Source organism: Notechis scutatus, unplaced genomic scaffold, assembly GCF_049901735.1.
Source record: "Notechis scutatus isolate UNSWTSFEM ecotype Mainland unplaced genomic scaffold, rNotScu1.2 NSCUCTG35, whole genome shotgun sequence".
In the NCBI taxonomy this organism is placed as follows: Eukaryota; Metazoa; Chordata; class Lepidosauria; order Squamata; family Elapidae; genus Notechis; species Notechis scutatus.
This window is the reverse complement of record NW_028263114.1, coordinates 52098-66728: the sequence shown is the minus strand read 5'-3', so window position 1 is coordinate 66728 and position 14631 is coordinate 52098.

Here is a 14631-nt window from a genome sequence, read left to right as displayed (position 1 = left end):
AAGACTTGTGGACTCCCATAATTCCCCAAGCCAGCTTTCACTAAGACTTCAACTCTCTATACCTGTTTATTCTCTTGTAATCCCTTCTTCTGCAATCTCCCCACTCTAGGGAATAGGAGGAAAAAACAACAGGGATGGTTGAATGGGAAATTCTGGGAGTTGAAGTCCACCTGTCTTAAAGCAACCAAGTTTGAAAACTTAACTCTTCCAAATCCCACCAAAACCTTATTTTTTTCCCCATTCTTAAGAATCTAACAGCAAAAAGACATTTTCCTTCCAGCTTCTGCATCCCTGCATCACAACAAACACACAACACAACTGACAAAGGTTCCGGGGCTCAATTAGGGACTTCTGAGGGGGGGTCCCGCTAAGCTGTGGGGATCTGCAGGGGAGGGGAACATGACCTCACCCCTCCCACCTGTGACACACCTAGGGAGTCTACAGAATATAATACAGAATAGCAGAGTTGGAAGGAACCTTGGAGGTCTTCTAGCCCAACCCCCTGCCCAAGATCATAGAAACATAGGGCTGGAAGGGACCTTGGAGGTCTTCTAGTCCAACCCTGCCCAAGATCATAGAAACATAGGGCTGGAAGGGACCTTGGGGGGTCATCTAGTCCAACCCCCTGCTCAAACAGGAGACCCTACATCATTCCAACCAAACAGTGTCCAATCCCTTCTTGGAAACCTCCAATGATGGAGCAGACCCAATGTCTGGTGGCAAGCAGTTCCACGCGTGAATTGTTCTCACTGCCAGGAAAATTGCTCCTTCGTTCTAGGTTGCTTCTCTCCTTGGTTAGTGGGGTATAATTTGCATTTTTGCAACAATGAAATCATGGTTTTCGCACCTCTGAACCGCTGCAAGACATTAAGTGGGTCGCCCAGTTGTTAAGTGAATCCGGGGAAGGGGAGGGACATCGCGTGTTTCACCACAGCCGTCATAAATATGAGTCAGCCCACCAAGCATGGCGATTGCACAACTGCAGGGAACAGGGGGAAACGCTACGACGGTTGTCAGTGCGAGGATCAGTCATAAGTCACTTTTTTTCCCCCAGCCGTTGTCACAAAAAGTGGCAAGTTGGGGGGAACGCCCCTGCAGTTGTATCTAGGATCACTGTGGACTAGCACCTTGAACCCTCTTAAAAGTGAGCGCTCTGCCACGGCTGAGAAATCCTGATTTTATTTTATTTTTAAACAATTTTATTGGTTTTTAAAGACAAACAAAAACAAACAAAACATAAAAACATCCAGCTTTCTTTCATAAATATACAAGCAGTGTGTCGGTTGGTTTACCAATTTTTTGTGCATCCATTTCGTAGTCTCAATTACAATTACATTACATGATAACTCATATTATCAATCAAAGATTAAATACCCTAGTATCACTATTAAACAATCATTTGACTGTAATTTTATTCATTCATACTTTGCGAGATAACTATAATTTACTTAGTTTATTTTATAACAATTCATATCCTAAAAACATTTTATAAATATATCAAAAAAAAAAGAAATATATCTTTATATATTCATTATTTTCTGAAATTCTAGATATTCTATTATTGTGTTTTATCATCTAACCATTGATAAAAAAGGTCCCAAATTTTATAAAATTGTTTATCCTCTTGTTCTCTAATTTCAAATGTCAATCTACTCATTTCAGCACATTCCAATATTTTCTTAATGATTTCCTCCTGCGATGGTATTTTCTCATTTTTCCAGTTTTTAGCAAATACAATCCTAGCTGCTGTTAATACATTTACAATCAGGTATTTCAAATCTTTACTATATATGTCAGGTAAAATTCCCAATAAAAATATCTCTGGTTTCAAATCTATGTGTTTCTTTGTCATTTTTTCCAACCACATGCGAATTTTAGTCCAATATTTTCTGGCCTCCTCACAAGTCCACCACATATTGTAATATGAACCAGGTATCTGATGACATTTCCAACATTTTTCGGATTTATTCTTGAACATTCTTGCTATTCTTGTCGGGGGGAAATGCCACCTATAAAACATCTTATACAAATTTTCTTTATATGCTGTTGACATTGTCATTTTGTAATTTTGAGACCACAATTTTTGCCATTTCTCTAAATCAATCCCATATCCAAAATTCTTCCCCCAAGCTATCATAGTTTCTTTAACTTGTTCTTCCTCTAGTTTAATTTCCAATAAATAACCATATAATTTTTTAATCACCTTTTCATCAGTACCTGTCAAAATCTTATCTAAATCAGTCAATTTATCGTAAAATCCTTCTGTTTTAAAATCTTCATCATACCTTGAATGTATTTGCACATATGAAAACCAGTTCATCTTTATACCTTGTTCCTCTAAATTTTGCATCGATTTAAGTTCACCCTTTTCATCCAATATTTCCCCATATCTGTTTGTTCCTTCTTATAAATTATAGGATAGGAAAATGCTTCAATAGTCGATAACCAAACTGGAATTTTCAAATAACATTGTCTTTTAATCTTCTCCCAATTTAACCACAAAGACTCCCGTATATGATGTCTTCTAAAATAGCCCTGTGTTTTAGTTCCCTTATACCATAGAAAAGCATGCCAGCCCAACAACAAATCATGTCCTTCTAGTGTCAACAATCTAGTATTTCTTAATGTTATCCATTCCTTAGCCCACATCAAATTTGCAGCTTGATAGTACAACTCCCAATTAGGCAAACCAAATCCTCCTCTAATTCTAGCATCTTGTAAAAGTTTTAAGTTTATTCTCGCTTTCTTGCCTTGCCATACATACTTCAACACAATTTTATTTAAATATTCAAAATAGTCTTTTCCAAGCCTAATTGGTATTGTTTGAAACAAGTATAAGATTCTGGGTAGGATATTCATCTTGATTGTTGAGATTCTCCCTATTAATGACAATTGTAAGTTCTCCCATTTCATCAAGTCTAATGCTATCTGTTGTTTAAGTTTAATATAATTGTTCTCTTTTAATGTACTACATCTTGATGTCAAATGTATCCCCAAATACATAACCTTATTCGTGACTTGAATTTTCAACAGGTCTGCCAGTTCTTCTCTTTGTCTTAGTAGCATGTTCTTTGTCAAAATCTTTGTTTTATCTTTGTTTATTTTCAAACCAGCCACCTCACCATATGTCTCTATCTTTTCCAATAATTTTGGAGCTGTGTCTAAGGGGTCAGAAATCCTGATTTTTCTCTTCCTCTACACAGTTCTGTTGGCAGCAGCACCGGGTCCTGGCTGGGTTGGCATCGCATGGCTGGCCAAGTGTGCCAGGCCCTAGCCAAGACTCCCAGGCAGGTTGGTTGGTTGGTCCCCGGCCTGCTTCAATGGAGGCCCAGAAGATTAGAATGCGGACTACAGAATACAGAATAACAGAGCTGGAAGGGACCTCAGACGTCATCTAGTCTAGGGGTCGCCAACCTTTTGGACCTCAAGGGACCACCAAACTCATCATTTTAAATCCCATGGACTGGAGCCCCTGGGAAAACCCCTCCCCCCAAAAGTCTGCAAGGAAATTCCTCACCCCGTTTCATTATTTGGGATCTCCAGCTCTGTTCTCGGGGGCGGGGAGAGGAGAGACTTTTGGCTTCATGCAAGGAAAGCAGCAGAAGCCGCAGAAGTCTTTCTTTCTCTCCCCCAAACTCCGCCACAAATGAGTCTTTGCCAGCGCAGCCTCTTGGAGCAGGAGGCCTTGCAGGGTCCCAAAGACTCATTTTTGGAGGAGTGGGCACTGCCATCCCTGGGGATTTTTTTAAGAAGACTGGACAAGTCACTTGCCTGACATGGGCTAGGTTCTCCTGCTTGAGCTGGGGGAGTGGACTAGAAGACCTCCAAGGTCCCTTCCAGCTCTATTCCCTGGTCAATTGCTCCTTTAGACCTCCTTCCTCAACCTTAACAACTGTAAGACGTATGGACTTCAAGTCCCAAAATTCTCCAGCCGGGCTGCTTTCAGACATGTGGGTTTCACTTCCTAGAATTCCCCCACCAGCAACTTTTAAGACATGTGGACTTCCACTCCCATGATTTTATCTATTACAAAGCTGAGAACTAAAGCCAGGGGACTCCAACCTTGGCAATTTTAAGACTGGTGGACTCCAACTCCCAGAATTCCCCTGCCAGCTTTGCTAGACTTCAACTCTATGCCTGCTTTACTCTCTTCTCATCCCTTCCTCCGCAATTTCTCCACTCTAGGGAGTAGGAGTGGGAGGGAAAGCAGGCATAGTTGAATGGGGAATTCTGGGACTTGAAGTCCACAGGTCTTAAAGGTGCCAAGGTTGGAGACCTCTGATTTAAGACTGGTGGACTTCAACTCCCAGAATTCCCCAGCCACCTTCGCTGCACTTCAACTCTATGCCTGCTTACTCCCTTGTAATCCCTTTCTCTGCTCTAGGGAGTAGGAGAGAAAAAAACAGGCTAATTGAATGGGGAATTCTGGGAGTTGAAGTCCACCAGACTTCAAGTGGCCACGGTTGAGGACCCCTGATTTAAGACTGGTGGACTCTGACTCCCAGAATTCCCAAGCCAGCTTTGCTAAGACTTCAACTCTCTGCCTGCTTATTCTCTTGTCATCCCTTCCTCTGCAATCTCTCCACTCTAGGGAATAGGAGGGAAAAAAATCAAGCAAGCATGGTTGAATGAGGGTCTTTAACATCTGTGCAAACACACACAAACACACACAAAGGCACCTGGAGAGTTGTGGTGGCAGATCCCGGCACGCAGTCGGTTTCTGCAAAAGGCTGGGAAGAAGGAGCAAAAGCCGGTGTGTGTGTGTGTGTGTGTGTAAGCCACGATGACATCATCGCTCAGGACATCGGACCCTCCGCCAGTTCTGAAATTCATCCTCTTGTTCTCCTGAGAGCTGTTCGGATCATCCAGAGAGTGGGAGGTGCTTCAGTCTGCGTCGTTGTAGGCTGAGCTTAATTACTGAGGATCGCTCCACCCTTCATCACGTGGCTGCCTTGCGATCCCCAGTTTACGCTCAGCCTTCGTGAGATTAGGCTGTGTATCTCCCACTCTTTGGCCGATTCAAGCATACTCCTTATTATTTCAGGTTTGCCTTTTATTCCTGGTTCTCCCTTAGCCTCTGCGCAATTGGGGTGGCTGTAACAGGGGAGCGCGTTTCTTCGCCCCCAGGGGGATAGAGAGCGGGCGGCTTTCGCGCTCCGGCGCCAATCCTCCCCCTTTCAATTCGGCTCCTTGCCTGCCGCCTGTTTCGCGCCGCTCTTATAGCGGCTCTACTGATCGCGCGCTGATAAGCGCAGCTGGTGTTCCCCCACCAACGCCGATCGCCCCAGCAAGGGGCGAAAATTACTTGGCTGCCTCGCTCGGCTCCTAGGTGTGCCGGAGAGGCTTATGTAGTGCTCTGAGCGGCCCGAGATTAAAGACTAGGTGGCGGCCGCCATTTTGGGCGCCGCCGCGCGTCGGGCGTCATTCTAATAGGCCTCGCTGGGCTGCGAAGGGGCTAGCTCCTGTTGTAGGCCTGCCAGCCTATGAGAGCTACTGCAGATTCAATATAATTGGCTATCTTGTTGGCTTTCCGCAGCATGCTCAGGGCAGAAAATCGCAGCCTATCCCTCCCGGTTTGTGCCTAGGAGCTCCAGCTGCCAGAGGCCTCACTCCAGCCTCAGGCGTTTATTTGGCCAATTGGAGATTTTTAACATTATATCTGAGGTCACTCCCTCCTGGGAGCACTGAACAGATCCCTGTTCATTTCTTGTATATGAAAAATTAATAAATAATAATAATAATAATAATAATAATAATAATAATAATAATAATAATGAAATATTATATAGAGATATACATATATATCTATTGGTACATGGCAATAACGCATTACCAACACTGATTGGATTACATATACAGTGCTTATACGCAGGTATATATATTTATATTAATAATTATAATAATAATAATATTGTAGAACTTACATATCTAAATTCCAAAAGGGGGCGCGGGCCAGCTGAAAGGACACCCGGCCTTTGTTGTAGGCCGAACCCTTGGCGAGCCGACCGCCTTAAATTGGAGCTATAGTCCTTTCTTCTATAATGGCAGATGACAATTCCACTAGAGGCCCTTCGTTGAAGGCCAGATCTAAGTCCTACCACCTGCGCAGACAGGCTAAGGAAGCCTCTAAGGAAACTTCCAAGGCTTCTCAGAGAGACGCCCTAAGGCGCCATAGGGCACTGGAGAAAGAATTTGACAGGTGATCTAGAGAGGCACAACCAGTGCCCCCAGCCCTCCCACCCTCCCTTCCTTCTATCTCCAGACACCCCCCCTCCTCCAGATTCCTCTTCCCTCTCCAGGCGCAGCTTACAGGGACACCAGGTGCCCGAACCAACGACCAGACGAACGCTCGGGCCACTTTCACGCCACGGCCGCTGGCCTGCGCCAGGAGGCCGCCTCTGTCGAGATTCCTGCGCACATGCAGGCATGGATGGAACAGGCTATCCGCCAGGGGATAGCAGAGGGCCTTTAACAGATGTCCAGGTCCGGTCCCCCCTCGATGGCGCCCGAACACGACTCGCCATCAGTCAGGTCCTTGCCTAGATTGGACCCTACTCATGGTCAGGTACCTTTATAGGGGGACAGCCCTCTCCCAGAAAGGGAAATGGAGAAGGCTATAGAGGACCTGGATCGGTTCGGGGAGGAGGAAGATCTTGAATGGGGGTCCATACACCAAGGGGAACCCCTATCGGAGATAGACCCGATGGCAGGGGACATGTCCGAGGACGAGGGCCTCACTCCCGATCAACCCACCTTGTGGGTTTGTTCAAGCCACACATGTTTAAATCCCTGATATTTAAGGCCAAGAGCATTTCTGGCCTATCTGTTCAGTCCTCCTCGCTCTCCCCTCCGGCAGGGGGACAAGAGGACGCCGTTTTTAGGTAACCCGTGGTGGAGGCGGAAGTTATTCCGGCCCCACCCATATTTCATGACCTAGTTTCAGACCAGTTGGACTCTATAAGAGCTCCCCCTGCCCCATCCAGCCAGGACAAGAGGTTCTTAACCTCGATTCGAGCTTCTGCAACTTGCTTAACACCCCCGAGGTAGACGAACCCATCGTTGGCTTAGTATCCTCGTCCTCCCCCAGTGACCCCTTGGAGGCTCTAAAACCCGAGGACAAGAGGTCCGAACTGCCGTTGAGTAGGGCTCATCAGGCTGACACCTGGGCTATCAGATCGGCCACGGCCGCTTCCTTTTTCACCAGGCCCTCGATCCGGTGGCTCTGCCAACTGAAACAGCATGTTCCCCCTCTAACACTAGGGCACATCAGGACATCGCAGTTAACGGCCGCAGCAGAATTCTCGGCCGACGCCACCTACCATGCGGTTAAGTTCCCGCCCGAGCAATAACCTCTCACGTTACAGCTCGCCGCCTGCTCTGGCTCAAGCACGGGCAGGCGGACATAAAAAACAAGGTTAGGCTGGCCACTGCCCCCATTAAGGGGGACAGACTATTTGGCACCGCCCTTGAGCCATTGCTATCCAAAACCCGAAGCAAGAAAAAATTCCCCCCCTTTTTTTCGGAGGTCAGAGTCAAGAACCCCTCAAGCCTTTGGAGAGGTTCCTCCCGACCCTCCTACCAGTCCCCTTTCCAGCCCAGGTATCTGAGACCCCCCTCCTTCCGGCCACTCCAGCCCCAGGATCAAGCCGATCCAGATGACAGGAACAGGAGGGGCGGCAGCTACAGACGGCCCTTCAGGGGTCCCGGAGGGAGGCCTTCCGGCGCACCAGATAGACCCTGTTCCTCCCTTCCCATCGGCGGACGCCTCAGGCATTTCGCTGACCGATGGGACCCCTCCACTTCTGATACCTGGGTCCGTGACACCATCAGACTTGGTCTCGCGCTTGAATTCCAGCGCGCCCCCCCCTGACTTCTTTATGGCATCCCCTCCTTCGAGGGATCCCACCAAACGCAACTTAATGGATTCAGCCATTCAGCATCTCCTCAACGTACAGGCCATTCACCCGTCCCAACATCCCAGCGGGGGAAGATGGTTTTTACTCCCACCTCTTCGTGATCCCCTAATCCTCAGGGGGATGGAGGGCTATTCTAGACCTGAAACGCCTGAACCGTTACCTGATCTACCGCAGGTTCAAGATGCACCCTACAGTCCATGCTACGGGGCATCAGGCAGGGGGACCGGCTAGCCTCTATAGATCTTTCAGGGGCGTATCTTCACATCCCAATCCGGCCCTCCCATTCCAAATTCCTCAGATTCTGCTACAACCACCGCCACTTACAATATGTGGCTCTCCCCTTGGGTTGGCCTCTGCCCCGAGGACCTTCACTAGGGTCCTCACGGCTCTGGCGGTACACCTCAGGAACCTCCCGGTTCGTCTCCATTGTTACCTGGATGACATTCTCATCCTGTTCCACTCCAGACTCCAAGCAGAGAAGGATGTCAGAGCTACCCTCTCTGCCCTCCAAGACCATGGGTTCCTGGTAAACTGGCAAAAGAGCCGACTGTTACCATCTACACCAGGGGTGGGCAAACTACGGCCCGCGGGCCACATCCGGCCCGTTGGTCTGTCCAATGCGGCCCGCCCTGAAAAAAAATCGCTGCCATTGGTCTGTCCAATCCGCCCGCCCTGAAAAAAAATTGCTGGGCCGTATTGCCGTATTGCCCTGTGCCGCGTGGCCCCCAAAGCTGCAAAACAGTGCGGAGCGATCTAGGGTAGGAAAGAAAAAGAAATTTGCAAAGGCCTCAGCTGGGAGTTCGAAATCACCTTGAAAGTGCGACCTCTCCGAAGGTGAGTCCCCGCCGATCCCTCTTTTTTTCCGGGGCTTCCAGGCTTAAACTTTGCAAAGGCAAAGCTTGCAGGCTGGAGCGTCTTCCCGCCGAGGAGCGGGAAGGGTTCCACCCGCGGGCGGGGCGGGCTGCTTGGAGCCACCTAAAGCTAGGCCGCTGCTGGTGGAGCCTTGCCCTGCCTTGGTGCCCCGCTTCCCGGCTCGGCGGTCCTGCTCGGGCGGCACTTTAAAAAGCCTGCTCCCAGCACCCGAGCAACTTCCCAGCAAGTTTCGCTTCGCTTTTAACTCGCGGGCGCTCGCGCCTGGCCCTGAGCCGCGGCGGAGGGGAAGCCCGGGCGGGCGGGCGGGCAGGCGGGCTGCTTGGAGGAGGCGACCGCGGCGCCCGGGCTTCCCTCCGCCGTGCGTTCGGGCGAGGTGCAAGTGCCCGAGTTAAAACGGCCGAAAGTTGCTGGGAAGTTGCTCGGTTTTCCGGGCTTCCAGGGCTTTGCAAAGGCAAAGTTTGCAGGTTGGAGCATCTTCCCGCCAAGGAGCGGGAAGGTTCCGCCGCGGGCGGGCGGGCTGCTTGGAGCAGGCTGCTGTGCGGCTTGGGGCGAGGTGCGAGCGCCCGCGAGCTAAAACGAAGCCGAAAGTTGCTGGGAAGTTGCTCAGATTTCCGGGGCTTCAGGCTTAAACTTTGCAAAGGCAAAGTTTGCAGGCTGAGCGTCTTCCCGCCGAGGAGCGGAAGGGTTCCGCCCGGCAGGCGGGCGGGCTGCTTAAACTTTGCTCGGGTGGCACTTTAAAAGCCTGCTCCCAGCACCCGAGCAACTTCCCAGCAACTTTTAACTCATGGGTGCTCGCGCCGCCCTGAGCCGCACAGCAGCCCGCTCAAGCAGCTCCGCCCCGCTCGCTGGCAGAACCTTCCCGCTCCTCGGGCGGGAAGACGCCCCGCCTGCAACTTTGCCTTTGCAAAGCCCTGGAAGCCCCGCAACCCAAGCAACTTCCCAGCAACTTTTGGCTTCCTTTAACTCTCGCGGGCGCCGCGCCTTGGCCCCAAGCTGCGCCGGGCGGAGGGAAGCCCAGCGGCGGGCGGACTGCTTGAGGAGGCTCCGGCTTCCTCCGCCAGGCACGAGCGCCTGCGAGTTAAAAGGAAGCCGAAAGTTGCTGGGAAGTTGCTTGGGTTTCCGGGTTTCAGGCTTAAACTTTGCAAAGGCAAAGTTTGCAGGCTGGAGCGTCTTCCCGCCAAGGAGCAGGAAGGGTTCTCGCCCGGCGGGCGGATCGGGCTGCTTAAACTTTGCTCGGGTGGCACTTTAAAAGCCTGCTCCCAGCACCCGAGCAACTTCCCAGCAACTTTCGGCTTCCTTTTAACTCCGCGGACGCTCGCGCCTGGACCCGAGCCGCGGCAGAGGGGAAGCCTGGCGGGCGGGCAGGCTGCTTGAGGAGGTGACCCGGCGGTGCTCCGGCAGCAGCAACAGGCAGTTTTGCCCGGGCTCCGCTCAGGTGTCCGGCTGGGGCTGTCAGGAGTTGCTACCGCCGGCGCAGCTCGCAGTGCGGCTCCAGTCCCGCTGTTGCCTTGGGAAGGAAAAGGCAAAACCAGGAGCCACTGAGCCTGAGCCTCCGGTGCCGCTGCTCCCGTTGCAAAGCACCGCCGCAGCTCTTCCTTTTGCCTTTCCTTCCCGAGGCAACGCGGACTGGAGCCGCGTGAGCCGCGCCGCGGTAGCAACTCCTGACTCAGGGGCCTCCGAGGGGAGGGGAAGGAGGAGAAGAGGGGGGAGGGGGGGCGATTCCCAAAAATCTTGTGCTGACCCGGCCCGGCTCTGTCAAATTTTAAAAGTCAATGCGCCCCGAGCCAAAAAGTTTGCCCACCCCTGATCTACACGGATCACCCACTTGGGGTCCGTTATTGACTCGGTTCGAGGAAAGGTTTCCCTTCCTCGGAAACATTCCTTAACATTCAGGAAACCGTCAAACACATCAGACGTTCAGGAGGGTGACACTTTTGGAATTGTCTAAGCTACTAGGTAAATGGTCTCATGTATTTCCTTTGTTCCCTGGGCCCGGTTACACACTAGGTCCCTACAGTGGTTCCTGCCCTGCTCCAACGGTCCGGCAAGAGCAATTCAAAGGCCACGGTCAAGGTGCCTCCAAAGGTCCTCAAGTCTCTCCTCTGGTGGACCAGTCCCGCCATCTACAAGGGACATGGCTTCAAGGAGCCCCAGCGCCTCACCCTCACCACAGACGCCAGCCTGTCCGGAGGGGGCGCCACATCCACTCGCCTCGCAACAGGGCAGATGGTCTCAGGTAGAACGGGCATGCAGTATAAACTGGTTGGAACTCCACGCCATGCACCTGGCCCTGGCAACTTCCTCCTCAGGTACGCGGGCGGCACATGTCCTCATACTCACGGCCATCATCACCGCCACATGTCAACTGACAAGGGGGCACCCAGTCCATCCATTTGATGAGAGAGGCCGAGCGCCTCTTCCGTTGGGCGGAGCGCAATCTCCTCTCTCAAAGTCGAGCACATCTCAGGGGTCTTAAACACCCTAGCTGACTGGTCGAGCAGGACCATGGTGGACCAGGCCAAATGGCGCTCCACCCATCACTGGTCAGGAAGCGACTCAAGCTGGGTCTCCCCGTCAGTGGACCTCTTCACATCCCCCCTCAACACACAACTCCCCAGGTTCTTTCTCGAGGTACCCCTCCCACGGGGCTGAGAACTACAACACCCTCCGTTGCCCCTGGCCCTCAGGGTTTCTATATGCATTCCCTCCCTTAGCCCTGGCACCCAGAGTTATCCAGAAGCTCATCTCCGAGATAGCAGAACAGATTCTGGTGGCACCCTACTGGCCCAGGCGCCCATGGTTCACAGACCTCCGCAACCTATCGGTGGCCCCTCCCTAGAAAATCCCTCTGATCAGGATATCCCTTCTCAGGGTCCCTTCCAGCACCGGATCCTCAGTGGCTCCAGTTAGCCGTTTGGAGGTTGAGCGGGAGCGCTTAAGAAAGGAGCAGTTCTCTGACCAGGTTATCGATACTATTCTAGCCGCCAGGCGGCCCTCCACAACCTGGATATACAATGCCACTTGGAATAGTTTCTGCAAGTGGTGCTCGGTTTCCAGGTCAACCCGCTTTCACCCTCCATCACTCAAATGTTGGAATTCCTCCAAGAGGGTCTGAGGAAAGGTCCTTCTCCGAACACCCTGAGGCATCAGGTCGCAGCCCTTTCAACCGTCATTGTCTTGACAATCTGGGGTCCCTTTCCCTCCACCCTCGCATTAGGGCATTCCTCAGGGGAGCCACTAACTTGTGTCCCCTGATGGTTCACAGATACCCTACCTGGGACCTCAATAAGGTCCTGGTGGCCCTTACTAAACACCCCTTGAGCCTCTCAGGGAATCCACTCTCCAGTTCCTAACATTCAAAGTAGTGTTCCGGGTGGCCATTACCTCGGCTCGCCGAATATCAGTGATAGCGCCTTGTCGGGGAGGAAGGACCTTTGCATCTTCCATGCCGACCGGGTAGTTCTCCGGCCGGATCCTACCTTCTTGCCCAAGGTCAACTCAGCCTTCCACAGGGCACAGGAACTCACACTTCCGAACTTCTGCCCCAATCCCTCGTGGGAAAGGGAGAAGCTCTGGCACAACCTGGACATAAGACGGGCCCTTCGCATTTACATTAATGTACCCAACCCTTCAGGAGATCCGAATCCCTATTCCTCTCCTTTCAGCCCAAATCATTAGGCCACAAAGTGTCCCCGTCAACCATCGGCCGCTGGATTAGAGCTACTATTTCCAAAGCGTACTTGTCCCAGGCCCTGCCGGTTCCCAGCGGAATAACGGCACACTCCACTAGAAGTGCTGCTACCTCTGCAGCTTGGGCCTCCCAGGCTCCAATTGCTGAAATTTGTCGGGCGGCCACTTGGGCCTCCCCATCTCCCTTCGTCAGACATTATAAGATCAACATATTTGCTTCGGTGGAGGCTTCGTTTGGTAGACTGGTTCTACAGCGAGTCCTCAAGGAGCCGCAGAGAGCAGGACCAAACGGACTCCCTCCCGTAGGACAGCCAAGCTTTGGTATGTCCCACTCTCTGGATGATCCGAACTGCTCTCAGGAGAATGGGCGTTGGTTCTTACCTGACACGCCATTTCTCTGGAGCCGTGAGGATCATCCAGCCCCACCCTGATTAGTTTCTCCATCTGGTGGGGTCTTGTTTCGGCCAATGAATCCCTTAGCATAGTAAGATGAGAGCAAGGTATTCTCTTCACTCTCAACTTCGCGTAAACTGGGGATCGCAAGGCAGCCACGTGATGAAGGGCGGAGCGATCCTCAGTAATTAAGCTCAGCCTACAACGACGCAGACTGAAGCACCTCCCACTCTCTGTATGATCCTCACGGCTCCAGAGAAATGGCGTGTCAGGTAAGAACCAACGCCCATTTTGTTTCAACCTGGGGGGAATGTAAAGGTGGGCGGACTTCCAAACTCCCAGAATCCCTTGGCACGGAGGCGTTCCTTTTGATGGGAGATGGGCTATGTCCCCACTGTGGCCTGCTCTGCTCTCTTATCGTACCTTCCTCTGCAATCTCTTCCCTTCCAGGGAATGGAAAAAAAAAAGAAACGCAGGCGTGGCTGGCTGGGGAATTCTGGGAGTTGAAGTCCACCTGTTCTTTGACCTCCAAGATCCCTTCTGACTCTGGTATTCTATATTCAATGGAACAGAAGTTGCCTTCGGAAATTGTGGGAGATTCATCCCTGGAGGTTTTCAAGAAGAGATTGGACTGCCCTCTGTCAGAAATGGTGTAGGGTCTCCCACTTGGGCAGGGGGTTCGACTAGATGACCTACAAGGTCCCTTCCAACTCTGATGATCTGTTATTATTATTTGTTCCAGAGACTGAAGGAAGGTAGGTTTACAAAATGCAGGTAAGCCTCCCTACTTCTGACCGTTCAGTTACAACGGCACGGGGGCAGGGGGGGAAAAGGGACTGTTTTTCACACTTGACAACCATGGCCGGGGGATCAAAATCTAGACGCTGGGCAACCGACTCGTGTTTACAATGGTTGCATTGTCCTGAGGTGTGTGTGTGTGTGTGTGTGTGTGTACGTGTGACATGATGCCCTTTGCCGACCTTCTGAAGTCAAACGGGGAAATCGGGTTCACTTATTGACTGGGTGGAAATTGGGTTCACTTATTGACTGGGTTCCTCACTCACCCAGGCAGGGTTTCACTGAACTGCTGTAGCCGGGAAGGTTGACAGATAATAACAGATAATCAGAGTTCGAAGGGACCTTGTAGGTCATCTAGTCCAACCCCCCGCCCAAGTGGGAGACCCTACACCATTTTGGAAGACAGCAGTCCAGTCTCTTCTTGGAAACTTCCAGGGATGAAACTCCCTCAATTTCTGAATAACAGAATAACAGAGTTGGAAGGGACCTTACAGGTCATCTAGTCCAACCCCCCACCCAAGCAGGAGACCCTACACCATTTCTGATAAAATGGCAGTCCAATCTCAAATGAGGCAAACCTCCCTTCATCGATCGCTCACTTAACGACAGAAAGGTTGGGGTTCCGTTGTGGTCGTAAACCGAGGACTACCCTTTTTTTTTCTTTTTTTAAACCCGGGACTCGACGTCCCCAAATTTAACCAGCTATGCAAGTCAGAGGCCTGACCTGCTTTAAGGAAGGTTGTGTGAACCAGGGCAAGCCATCCTTTTGTCGAGGGGAAAGAAACAGAAACAGATTAACAGAGTTGGAAGGGACCCTTGGAGGTCATCTAGTCCAACCCTCCTCTCCTCCCAAGCGAGAGACCCTGCACCATTTCTGACGGATGGCAGTCCAGTCTCTTCTTGAAAGCCTCCAGGGATGACGCTCCCACAATTTCTGACTAAGAGAATAATAAGAGAGGTG